This window comes from Chiloscyllium punctatum, chromosome 4 (assembly GCF_047496795.1).
Source record: "Chiloscyllium punctatum isolate Juve2018m chromosome 4, sChiPun1.3, whole genome shotgun sequence".
Classification (NCBI taxonomy): domain Eukaryota; kingdom Metazoa; phylum Chordata; class Chondrichthyes; order Orectolobiformes; family Hemiscylliidae; genus Chiloscyllium; species Chiloscyllium punctatum.
In genome coordinates, this window is record NC_092742.1 from 54,946,379 (window position 1) to 54,960,487 (window position 14,109).

General features: G+C 40.5%; 1 protein-coding gene across 4 annotated transcripts in view; it reads left to right on the top strand.

Moving 5' to 3' along the window:
* The first annotated feature begins 13,117 nt into the window (after positions 1 to 13,117).
* The window catches only part of LOC140476331 (F-box only protein 34-like), a 45,148-nt gene continuing 44,156 nt past the window's right edge, over positions 13,118 to 14,109 (top strand). For all 4 annotated transcript variants that reach the window (XM_072568767.1, XM_072568768.1, XM_072568769.1 and 1 more), the window contains exon 1: positions 13,118 to 13,428. The gene's annotated coding sequence lies outside the window, so the exon portion shown is untranslated. The remainder of the gene's footprint in view (positions 13,429 to 14,109) is intronic.

The following is a 14,109-nucleotide window of genomic DNA, read 5'->3' on the forward strand; positions in this document are numbered from 1 at the left end:
TTTATCGCACTCACTATCTAAATGGATTCTGTCCATTTCGATTTTTTTCTCATCGCTCGTCGACATAAAAGACACTCCTATCTAGCTAACCACAGCCAGATGATGTTAAGGGAATGGGAATATTTACTGTAAAGCAGAGACTAAGTGAGGATTGAGCTAGGATTATTCAACTGACAGGTTAGTTACCTCCCTAGCTCATCACCTGTTGTGTTGGCAAGTGCAGTTTTAATTCTATTCACCCTAACTACCCTCCACCATTACTGTGAGCTAAAAAACAAAAATCCTTTATTACTAAAATTATTAAAAAATTTAAAATTCTAAATTAAGTTAAAATTCTACCTAAAATTAACATTACTTCAACAATCAATTTAAAAATTAATTCAATTATGTCCAAAATAGAGAAGCTAAAAAAGAGTCCATTATGAATCCAAAGAAATTCTTAGCAACTTGAGGGTCAGGGATATAACCAGGTTTGTTGAGCAAATGTCTTACACTTTTCGATCCAGAGATCTTTCATCACGTCGTTGTTCTTTGAACCATTTACCTCGGGACAAATCCATAAAAAGAAATATTGGTTCCTTTAATAGAATCCATGATTTCTTTCTCTAAAATGTTTATATTTCTCCACCTTCTCCTACCAAGCTTGCTCTAGCGAATTTTCTTGTTTTTCCACCGAATTGTGACATCCACAACAATAATACTTTCTTAAATCTAATATCTGGGATCCAGAGCTTTACTGTATTATCGTTTATATGAGGTTCAATATATGTGGCCCATCCTTTAGTTTTAACATATTTAACGTATTTAATTAGTTTCCTCAGCAATCCTGTTGTGTCTTTTAATGTGCATATTTTTCACATACAGGCACCAGCCCGATGTGCGCGCGACTGTCTTGATGACATCGTTGCATCCCCTACAATTCTTGGTGTTAAAGGGCCTTCCATATGATAACGCTGATCTAGTTGGGTACAAGTTTGTTCGTATTTATTACTTTTCATGTTTTCATATAATGCATCTTATTTAACCAATTATTAGAGATTTTATCATTTTTAAATAGTGAATGCCTGCCCCCTGGCTAGGCACAGCCATCCATTTTTGCAATTCCACATTTCTCCATTTCGAATAATTTTTACTGCAATCCTCTTCAATCCCCTCGATATCCTCATTCTCACCATCATTCACTTTTCCTTCTAATTGGCTATTACAGAATGGATTCCAAATTTCTTGCAAAATTTTCAATTTGCTCAATTCCTTCATCTTCGTTGTTATACTAGTCCCATCGAATTTAAATGAGGCATGAAGGATTTTGTCAGAAGAAGTAAACAGCAATTCATTTTTCCTTAATACCGCAATCGGAATAAGCATCGATAGCTTATTCAAACCGAGGCTGCTGTCGCAGCTCCGGGCATATAACATTCCATCTGCAACCGATTGTGGGGGGTGCAATTCTTTCACTGGCCCTTTAATTAAACAATCTAATTTATTTAAATAATTCTGTGATACTTCAGATAATAATAAATCCTAGGGATAAAATACAATTTTAATAATTCTACATTCTGCACTGGTTTTAATAGTGGGCAGCACAGTGGGTTAGTACTGCTGCCTCACAGCACCAGAGTCCCGGGTTCAATTCCCGCCTCAGGTGACTGACTGCGTGTTGCACATTCTCCCAGTGTCTGCGTGGGTTTCCTCCGGGTGCTCCGGTTTCCTCCCACAGTCCAAAAATGTGCAGGTTAGGTGAATTGACCATGCTAAATTGCCTGTAGTGTTAGGGACAGGGGGTAAATGGGGCTGGGTGGGTTGCGCTCTGGCGGGTCGGTGTGGACTTGTTGGGTCGAAGGGCCTGTTTCCACACTGTAAGTAAGTAATCTAATAGCCAACTCTAAGTTCTTGATCCATTCTCCTAATTGATCTTCCCAGTGTAATAAATTAATTCCAACCCCGGGATCTATTCTTGCTCCTAAATATTTTTCCACATTCCCCGGCTCTATATACTGAATATCCTTTTTATTAAGTTTCCAATTGGCCCTATTGTTGTCGATAAACATTTTATTTAGAGTCACAGAGATGTACAGCATGGAAACAGACCCTTCAATCCAACCCTTCACTATCCTATCTACATGCGACTCCACTTTCAAGGAGCTATGAACCTGCACTCCAAGGTCTCTTTGTTCAGCAATGCTCCCTAGGACCTTACCATTAAGTGTACAAGTCCTGCTAAGATTTACTTTCCCAAAATGCAGCACCTCACATTTACCTGAATTAAACTCCATCTGCCACTTCTCAGCCCATCTGGTCCAGATCCTGTTGTAATCTGAGGTAACCCTCTTCGCTGTCCACTACACCTACAATTTTGGTGTCATCCACAAACTTACTAACTGTACCTCTTATGTTCGCATCCAAATCATTTATGTAAACGACAAAAGTAGAGGGCCAGCACCGATCCTTGTGGCACTCCACTGGTCACAGACCTCCAGTCTGAAAAACAACCCTCCACCACCACCCTCTGTCTTTTCTAATGTTAACCTCCAACCCCGTACTTTCACAAAATTGCTGTACTAGTTTTAAATTGTATTCTATGCCCTCGTAAGATTGACTTACTAAATCAATATCATCTGCAAAGGCGAGGGAGGCACAGTGAAAATCATCACCCCCTGGACTCAAAAAATCCCTCTTTTACCCTCTTCTAACTTAGTGATGACAGGGTCCATTACAATGTTAAAAAGAATAGGGGATAAAGAGTCATCTTGTTTGACTCCTTTTAAACTTATCAAATTTGTCTTACAATTAGAACCTTCCACTATCGTATTATCATAATATAAATTTGCTATTAATTTAATGAATTCTGGGGGAGCAATAATCTGTTCAAGGCTTTAATAATCAGTTTATGACCCACTGTGTCAAAGGCCTTTGCCAGGTCCACGAACACTTTCACTAGTTCCTGCTTTCTTTTTTTGGCCCCATAGATAATGTTTGTGAGGATTTTAATATTCTCCTCACAGCCTGTGACCCCAGTGAGAAAATCTTTTTGACGTTTATTTAACCGTTTAGCAATGATTTTAGTAAATAGCAGGAATAAAATAGGGCCTATTGTTATTGGTCTCCAATTTTCAATATCTTTTAGTTCGCCTTCATTATTAGTTTTCAGAATAGTACTGCCCTGCTCGTTTTCAGTGAATCTGGGATATTGCCAGTTTTTAGCCAAATTGAAAAAATTCTTGGGATTAAAGTATTGTCTTTATTGAATATTTTAATTATATCTTTCACTGACATCTCATCAGGTCCTGCAGCAGATTTAACATCAGTCACCTTAATGGCCTGAATGACGTCTTCTACTGTTATTGGCCCAATTAACATATTACTTAAGGAATTGTCTAGTCCACCCTTATATTTCACAAAAGTTCTTAAATTACACTTTTCATTTGCAACTGAAAGTTTACCACTAAAATATTATTCTAAATCTTCTTTAGTCAACGGACAAATACATTTCGTTGGAGCCCCCATTAATGATCTAGCAAGATATTGCCTTTTAAATTTATACATCATTTGCATTTCTTTAATTTGATTTTTTTTGCTACTGTATTTCTTTCTTGCATTACTTAAAAATGCTCTATCTTCCTGTCGGACAATTTTATTTTTAATTTTTGTATTAATCCTTTCCTCTTTCATTTATTTTCTATCTTTCTTTTTAAATGATTGGTTTATAATCTCTTCCATAATTTAAGTATAATCATTTGCCAAAACCTGTTTGCTTTTACTTATACTATCCTCAATAATATTTATTAATTCAAATGTGGATTTATTAATAGAATTTGTATTTCTCTCTCCCCTACAATTACCTACATTCCTATTTTCATTCAAAATTCCTTTCTCAATTCTCACATATGTCTCGGTTCTGCTCTGCTCCTCATTTTCATTATTGAGGATAACTTCCTCACTATGAGTGGTTTCCTCGTTTTTATTATCCTGCTTATTTTGTTTGACTAATAATCTTCTCATGTCGGATATTTGCTTAGGGGTTTTAGTATCTAATCTTTCAGTGATTAATTTATTAATATTTCTATGATCATTGAACTCCTTTTCGAATCTCTTTAACAATTCTACTTTGGAGCTGGACCAAACTCCTTGTCTACCTTTGCTAGACTTTCCATTAGTACTACCTTTAATTCTCTTAACATTTCTTACCATGGGATGCATGTGTCTCTCATGCTATCCCAGCCCAATGGACGTAGTAAATTTTAGTGGACATGATTCACGTTGGAAAATATTATCTTCCCTACTAACTTTTTTCTTACCCTTACATTTGACATAGTGACATGCAACCGCATGATAACTACTTTCCCAATCACATTTTACACACCTGACTCAAACCAATTTTATCCCCTTACATTGGTTCAGATGTTCATGAAATTGACCAGTCGTATTATAGATATTCTGACAAAATTGGCATATAAAATTGTCTATAGGATATTTAATAATTATATCTATTTTACAATTATTTTGTATAGTTGGAGTATTAACCATAGGTTGTACAATCTCATTCTCTTGTTCTCTACTTAGACTAAAATCGAAGGGCCCTTTAAAATTCAAGTTAAAAAATGTCTGATGGTCAAGACGACAGGATCTGTGAGGGGCCATCTCACTAGATCTTTCAACTCGACTCTCTCCACACTTGGCACCAAAACTGGTTACCTTGTGCCTGCCCGAGCTCGTGCCAAGAGTACTCTGAGGGTCTCATCCATTTGCATAGAGACGGATGATCATTTCCTTGCTTGGCTAATGCATTTTGCACACGGAGCTGCCAAAAGCAACCGTGCGGGGCGGTTATTCTCCCGGTTTCCCACCCAACCAGAATTTTAAAAGTCTGACATAATCACCCCTCTTCAAACAAGGGTTTTACTCAAAATTGACCGTAGGTCACCAGCCATCTCATATTTCTTCTAGATCGTATTCACCGGCTTGGAAAGAGTAATACCATAGCAACGGAATAAACAGATTAAAACTATTCCCTGTAGTTAAATCTGACCCAGATAAAATCAAAGCTAAAATCAGAGCCGATAAAACCCAGGTAAAAGCCGTCAAAATACCACTTATCCGTTTATCGGGTTTCCTCTACCAAGCCGTTACCATGGGGAACCACATGGAGGTTCAACCTACTTTGCAGCTGATAAAAATACGTAAAGACAACTGCAAAGGTGACTACACAGGCAGCCGTTGGGAGACCAACCAACAAAAAATCTGTAGTCACATCCCCATAAACTGACTGGTGTATAGTGCCAGGTTTACCTCCCTTTGATTTTGGTAACATCTTCAATCCTCTTGTCCTTATTGATCATCCTTGTACCCAAGGAGGATTTCAAGACCATGGCCAGCAACTCTTCATTTCTGCCCTGACTTCCGTCCTCACTAGACTGAGTTACGTCTTTACCTCAGGTGGTACTAACCAGCTTTGCACCCACTTTTTTCTTTCTCACCTATTACCTGTCAATCTCATTTGCCAATGCTGTGGCAAATTGCTCTTTCTTGGTAAATGTTGAAACAATGATCTCATTCATTACCTCAATGATTTCTACCGCCTCTACCAATGATGTCCATTTCTTGTGTACGACAGAGCCCCATAAACATCAATATGGAAATGACCAGATGATCTGTTTTTATACTGTAGATTATGGGATGAATATGGACCAAGACAGTGGGGTCAACTCCTTGATCTTCTTCAAAACAGTGACATTGGACCTTTTACATCCACAGACAGCTACGGCCTTAGTTTAACATCTCTTTTGAAAAATGGCTCCGCCAATGGAGTCCAACACCAGCATCTCCTCAACTCAAGTTACTGTCAGCAATGCAAACTTGGTATTCCTTTGGTAGCATTAGCCTGAGCAACATGCTGCTTTAAACTTCTGTGCTGTATAGGAGGCCCTAGAAAAACACTTTGCAGACTACATAGCTATCCTGTTAAAGCCTGAATCCTTAATAAAACAAAAGAGCAGACTTCCAACTGAAGGCTCCTGATAATGAATCTGGCTCAGTGCAGGAGAACACTGGCAGTTCAGCAGTCTGGTGAGCAGTATAGCCTCCAGGAGGGAAATGTTACCCCATTTCGATTGGAGTCTGTCAGACTTGAACCTGAGGAGGGAGTGGTTTTACCTTATCAAAAAGCTTAATACCTTGAGTCTGGCAGACCACCTCCTGTCACTACTCAGGTGGATAGAAGTGTTTAGTTCCAACGTGGCAGTGATTCACCCAGAATCACACAACAATCAAAGCCCATCCTCCCTGGCATCAAAATGGTGACTAACTCTATGGCAAAATAGAGGAATCCAGTTGATGGCTGCTGTCAGTTGCACAGGCAGTATTCTAACAACATTTCACTTAGGTTAAATGTTATGCATCTATGCTGACGACAATACAAAGACAGGTGCAAAAGCAAATTGCAAGACAGACAGAAAGAGGCTTTGAAGAGATATACACTAGCTAATCAATTGGGCAAAAGAATGACTGTGGAGTGTAACAATGTGGAAAAGAGTGAACTTCAGACAGAAATGATACCCATTATTTCCTGTTTTGCTAGGACTCTTTGATTTCACACTCGTTTGAATGCAGCCTTGATGTCACTCACCTCTGGAATTCAGCTCTTTTGTCCATGTTTGACAAGGCTGTAATGAGGTCAGGAACTGAGTGGCCTTGGCGGAGCCCAGACTAGATGTCACTGAGCAGGTTGTTGCTGAGCAGGTGCTGCTTGAAAGCACAGTTGATGACACCTTCCAACACTTTACTGATTATCGAGAGCTGGCTGATAGAGCAGTAATTGGCCAAGTTAGATTTGTCCTTTTTTTAAAAATGTGTAGCACATACTTGGGCAATTTTCAGCATTGTCAGAAAGATGTCAGTATTGTAAGTATACTAGAACAGTTTAGCTATTGGAGGGGTATGTTCTGGAGCACAAGCCTTCAGTACTGTGGACAGAATGGTTGTCAGTAACCTCTGCAGTATCCAGTGTTTCTTGATATCAGATGGAGTGAATTGAATTGGCTGAAGACTGGTATCTGTAATGCTGGGGACCACTGGAGAAGGCTGAGATGGATCACCCTCTGGGCATTTCTGGTTGAAGATTGCTAAGAATGTTTTAGCCCTATCTTTTGCATTGATGTGCTGGGCTTCTCCATCATTGAGGATGAGGATCTTTGTAGAATCTCCTCCTCTATGGAGTTGTTTAATTGTCCATCACCATTCACGACTGGATGTGGCAGGACTGCAGAAGTTAGATCTGATCCATTGGTTGTGGCATCACTGAGCTCTATCACTTGCTGCTTATACTGTTTGGTATCAGGAGGCAAACTCTCCAGTGGTTGGAATCATACCTGACACACAGGAAGATGGTCGTAGTTGTTGGAGGGCATCTCAGCTCCAGGACATCTCTGCAGAGCTCCTCAGTGTTGTGTCCTAGGCTCAACCATCTTCAGCTGCTTCATCAATGACCTTCTGTCACTCATAAGGCCAGAAGTGGGGATATTCACAACTGATGGTTGCACATGGTTCAGCACAATTTACAACTCCTCAGATACCGAAGCAGTCCACATTCAAATACAACAAGGTCTGGACAATATCCAGGTCTGGGCAGACAAGAGGAAAGTAACGTGTGTGCTACACAAATGCCAGGCTATGACCATCACAAATAAGGGGCAATCTAACCACCGCCTCTTGACATCCAATAATGTTACCATCACGGAATTCCACAATATCAATATCCTGGGGGTTATCATTGACCATGGGGTGGCACGGTGGCTTGTTTAGCACTGCTGCCTCAGAGTGGCAGCAACCCAGATTCGATTCCAGCCTCGGGTGACTGTCTGTGTGGAGTTTGCACTTTTAGATTAGATTAGATTAGATTCCCCTACAGTATGGAAACAGGCCCTTCGGCCCAACGGAGGGTCGGCGTGGACTTGAAGAGTAACCCACTCAGACCCATTTCTCTCTGACTAGTGCGCCTGACACTATGGGAAATCTAGCATGACCTGTATATCTTTGGATTGTGGGAGGAAACCCACGCAGTCACAGGGAGAATGTGCAAACTCCACACAGTGAGTCGCCCAAGGCTGGAATTGAACCTGGGTACCTGGCGCTGTAACGCTGCAGTACTAACCACTGAGCCACTGTGCCACCCCCTTCCTGCCGTGTCTTCATGGGTTTTCACCAGGTTTCCTCTCATAATCCAAAGATGTGCAGGTTAGGTGAATTGTCCAAGCTAAATTGCCCATAGGGTTCAGGGATGTGTACGTTAGGTACATAAGTCAGAGATAAATGTAGAGTAGTAGGGGAATGGGTCTGGGTGGGTTACTCTTTGGATGGAGTGTGGACTTGCTGGGCTGAATGGCCTGTTTCCACACTGTAGGGATTCTATGATGATTATTCTATGAGAAACTCAACTGGACTCACCATATAAACACAGTGGATACAAAAGCAGGACAGATGCTAGGAATACTGCAGTGAGTAAAAACACCTCCTCACTCCCAAAAGCCTGTTCACCATCAACAAGGCACAAGTCAGGAGTGTGAGGGAATACTCCCCACTTGCCTGGAAGACTGCAGCTCCAATAACACTCAAGAAGGTTGACGCCACCCAGGACAAAGCAACCTGCTTAATTGGTAGCACATCCACAAACATCCGCACCCTTCACCACTGATGCTCAATAGCAGCAGTATTTACTATCTTCAAGATGCCTTGCAGAAGTTCACCAAAGATTTGCAGACAGCACCTTCCAAACCCATGACCATCTGGAAAAACCAGGGTAGCAGATATATGGGCACACCATTACCTTCAAGATCTCCTCCGAGCCACTCACCATCTTGACTTGGAAATATATCACCATTCCTTCACAACTGCTGGGTGAAAATCCTGAAATTCCCTTCCTAATGGCATTGTGGGTCAACCCACAGCAAGTGGACTTCAGCAGTTCAAAGAGGCAGCACACCGCCACCTTCCCAAGGGGAACTGGGGATGGACATTAAATACTTACATCCCACAGATGAATTAAAAGTGTATATATTTACATAAAAATGAGGTCTCAGCAAGACTATCTGCACCCAGCAAGCAATAGGCAATGCTAAATGATCCAACAACAATAGATTGTATCTAAACTCAGCAGTCCAGGCAATGTCCAATTTACTAGCAGGAAAAAAAAAGGATTAAAAATACATTTTCATCTTCAGTAAGGGGAAACCGCAGAAAAGTCAGGCAAAAAACAAGGCTGAAGCATTTGCAACCATTTTCAACTAGAAATGCCAAGTGGATAATTTACGTAAGTCTTCTCACCAGCACCACAGTGTGAATCTTCAGTTAATTCAATTCACTTCCTTTGATATCAACGAATGGCTGTAAACACTGGATTCTGACGAAGGCTACTGACTCTGACAACATTCCAGGATCAGCGCCAAGACTTGGGCACTGAAATTAACTGCACAGCTCAGTTATCTACAAGATGCACTAAATCATCTCATCAAGGTTCATTCAAAAGCACCTTTCACTCCTGTGACCACTAGAAGGACAGAAGATTCATGTGAATCTCACTGGATTAAAATTTCCCTCCAAGCCACATATCATACTGACTTGGAAGTGCAGATGTTTGTTGATTATTATACAATGTTTATCACCATTCACAATTCCTTAACTAACGAAGCAGCCCATGCCCTTTTGCCATAAGACCTGGACAACATTCAGGTTTAGGTTGGTAAGTGAGTAGCAAGAAACAGTCATAGTACACAACTGCCAGGCATTGACCATCTCAAGCAAGAGAGAATCTATCACTGCCCCCTGGGCATGTAATAGCATCATAATTGCTGAATCAACATCCTGGGAGTTACCGCTGACCAGAAACTGAAAAGTTTTCCACAGAAATACTGTGGTTACAAAAATATGTCAGAGGCTGAAAATTCTGCAGAGTACCATATTTCCTAACTAATGAAAGTCTGTTCCCCCACCTACAAGGTACAAGGGAGTGTATTTGAATATTCTCAACATGCCCAGATAAGTGCAGCTTCAAATAACATTCAAGCAGCCTAGCATCATCAAACAAAAAGAAGCCTGCTCGATTGGCATCTCACCTACCAAATGAAACACTGAACCAAAATAATTCATAAAAACTGTTTGGACAGAATCTATCAAACATTTCTGGATAATTCCCACCACTTCGAAGGAGAGGGTAGCAGCTACTTGGGAACACTATCAGCTGAATATTCTGCTCCAAGCTAGACACCATTCAGATTTGGAACTATATCATTGTCCCTTCATTGCCTTCACTAACTTAGAACATTCTTCCTAACATCAAATCATATAGAATTCAGCAGTTCAAGAAGGTGACTCACCACTACTTTCAATCAGGCAATGTGGGATGGGCAATAGTGACAGCTGTGCCAGTGATCTCGCATCCCTTAACAAATACATTTATTTAAAAAGTACTTAAAAGTGAATGTCAACAGGAACAGTTGACACTATCACAATGAAAGGTCAAAAGCAATAACCTTGTTTCTTTCTTTGCAGCTGAGTCTTTCCAACCTTTTCTGTGTTAATTGGTGATATCCTCCATGGTTATCAAATGCTGACATTCACTTACAGGCATTTGTGAAACTGTATTCCAGCAAGTTAGGAGTGGTCACAAACATACGTTTATTTACACCTTCAGTTCATTTGGAAAGTAACATATTCTTGATAAAGCTGACTGTTTAACATTTACCAACAGGAATATGGGGATTTACCAAAGATCATGACAAAAGGAGTGAATATGTGCTAATTCTGGCTCAAATACCTTTTCGTTACAGAACCTGAATCAACATCAATTTCAAAGCAATGTATTTTTAAATGATGGAAACAACAAAAATTCTGAAAGTGGTCATGAATTACTTATCATTTTACATTATTGTGTTTTTATATTTACAAATCTAGTCCTGCCTTAGATTTCTTCTTGGATTCATTGCATAATTTGCTCTTGTAATTGATGTGGACATTTATTTGTGGAAACATAGAAAATAAGAATACAAGGCCATTTGACCCATTGAGCCCACTCCAGCATTCAGTGTAATCATGCTGATCCCTTCTTAATGCCATACTCCTGCTGTCTCTCTAAACCCTTGATGCATTTAGCTTCCAGAAATCTATCTTTTTTTTCTTAAATGTGTTTGATGACTTGGCCTCCACATCCTTCCATGGCAGAAAACTCCATTGGTTTAACATTCTCTGATAAAGAAATTTCTCTTTAGCTCAGACTAAAATGTACTAATGTTGAATTTCGACAGGATCAAGTGATACTCTCATCTCGCATATCCTGAAACGGTCACTTCTAGTTTTACTACCAGCCAGGAGAAACACGTTCCCTGCATCTGTGTCCAGTTCTGTCAGAATTTTACACATTTCAATAAGGTCCCGTTTCATTCTTCTAAACTCCAATGATTACAGCAAGATCTAATCTCCTTTCAAATCACAAAACTGCCATCCCAGAAATAAGTCTGGTGAACCTTCACTACCTTTTTTTTGGAAATAGATCTTTTCTTCCGTAAGCAGACCAAAACCACACACAATACTCCAGTTGTGTTCTCACCAAGGGCCCTGTACAGCTATAGTAAGACCTCCTTGCTCCTGTATTCAAACACCCTTTGAATCAAAACCTACATACCACTTGTCTTACCTGCAAACTGCATACGTACTTACAATGATCGATGTGCAAAAGCACCCTGGGTCCTTCATACATCAACATTTCCCAATGAATAACTGTTTAAATTATATTCTGCCATTCCGAAGTAGACAACATTTGTCCACGTACTACATCTACTGACTCATTCACCTTGTCTAAATCATCCTGAAGCCTTTATATGTCCATGGGTCCTTAGCAATGCTGTCAGTTTGACTTATGGAGTTCACTTTTCTCCAAATGGCTGCTCCCAAGATTGAATCCCAAGAATTTTGGGTGCAGTCAGAAAGCAAATATTCATCAGCATTCATGCATTTTGAGCATAGGTTGGATACACAGGTTCCAACACTGATCTGTAGATTAGGACATTAGAGTTTAAAATTAACATATATGTACATCTCAATAATAGGGGTTAAACAGATGAGTCATATTCACTTGACAAATGCCAGTCAGATATTTCTAACATTGAAATTATTTTAACAAAGTAATGTGCTTTTCTTTATTTACTCTTTTCATTTTCTCCTCACCTTTTACCGGAGAGGGCAAACAGGACTATGTTTAGGTTCTGAATTGAGAACAATATAGTACTTGAATTTCTGCAATCAAAGGAAACTTGCACGCTTCATATTGGTCTACTTTTTTTCCCTTCTCAGCCTTCTGATTTCCTTTCTATTTTGTCAACTTTTCTGGCTTCCATTTCAAACTTGCCCTGATCTAATCCACCACCTCAGCTACTCACCTGTTGTCTGAAAAATGGAAAGTACGGGATATAATCAGCAGGTTAGGCTGCATTTGTGAAAAAAGGTAACGCTTGATTGACCTTCATAAGTACACTATTTCTTGAATATACTGGGTGATTTGTTTAATTATACTTACATTATGTTAATATCACTAAAAGTTAGTTTATGTTTTGAAGCAGTTTAAGGAGCGCCCCTCTCTTTTGTGTATATGTCTTTTCCTCTTCGATGTGTAATTTCACCCTTAAAACGCTGACTGATATGACGGTGTTTCCAACTTTTTCTGCTCTGACTTAGTCCAAAATATTAGGTTAGCTACGTCTTCTCAATAGATTTAAAAGATGCCATGTTGGTACCATTTTATAAACTGCTCAGTCCATTTGTCTGGAACACTCGTGATTTACATTTATCACAGACTGTGTAGCATTTTCCAAACGAGTAGACTGAACAGAACGCGAAAGTTTGATGAAGAACCAGATCAAGCCAGACTTTAAACAAACAAGACAGTCCCTTTCTCCGCGCACAGCACCATTTAATACCATCAATCCGACATCAAAAATCTCCTCAGCGCTGAGCGCACAGCGCCCTGGGCAATCGGAAGTCTTCTTCGGCACAGCATCCTGGGATATCGGAGGCCTTCTCAGCGTGCAGCACCCTGGGATATCGGAAGTCTCCTCAGGCTCAGCATCCGAGGATATCGACAGTCCGATATCGGAGCCCTCCTCAGCGCGCAGCATCCTGGGATATCGACCGTCCGATGTCGGAGTCCTCCTCAGCGCGCAGTACCCTGGGATACTGGCAGTCTTGTGGCCTAAAGTGCGGGAGGAGTGGCAGTGTTGTTGGAGGTATCGGCGGTAATAACAGCAGCAGTGTTGGGTGACTGTAAACCGAAAAAAAAACCACTCTGGGTGTGAAGCCCAGGAGGGGGTATTGCTAGTCCCGGTCCCTCCTATGAATTCTAAATCCGATTCCGAGGGACCGGTACAAAGCTCGATATCCCGAATCCAGGTGAGTTTTTCCTTTTTTCCGCCACGTCCCGGGTGTGAGCGGCCCAGGGTTTGGGGGCGGGGTGCGGTTGACCTGTGATTTTTGCGTCCGAGTCGAGTTTAACACGTTTAATCGGATGTCTTTAAGCCTTTGAATGTGGGAAGCTCAGAGGTAGGCCGCAGCCTCGGGTTCTGTTGTCAGTAGGTTCCCGCCTGTTGGTAATTGGACTGTGCGGCAGTTTAGGGGAGTAAGAGTTTTTATTTGCTTCTTCTTGCCTGGGACCGGGACGGTGGCTGTCATTGACATACTGAGGGAAATACTGAACCCCGAATGTCGATCCAAATATCTAGAGGTCAATAGCTGCAAATATTTTACAGTCAAATTCAGGCCAAACCTTTCTAATTTGATCAGAGTTCGTTCCAACAGCCTCTCCTAGCCTCTCTTTATACGTTTTGTACGTAATTTCCTACATTCTGTTCCACTTTATTTGGCCTTATAATTATCAATTTAAGAACTGTACACGATCTCTTTCTGCAATAAGAAATATTCTGTTGTTGCTAGTTATGTAGGTGTTCGTGCTAATTTGATAACATTGCACATCCTCATGCTGAACTGGATGTTCTCAGTTTAAGTTATGGTGAGGGAAACTAGAAGATCCTTCCTTATCAATCTTCCATGCCCACTGTACAGTGTCTGATTTGT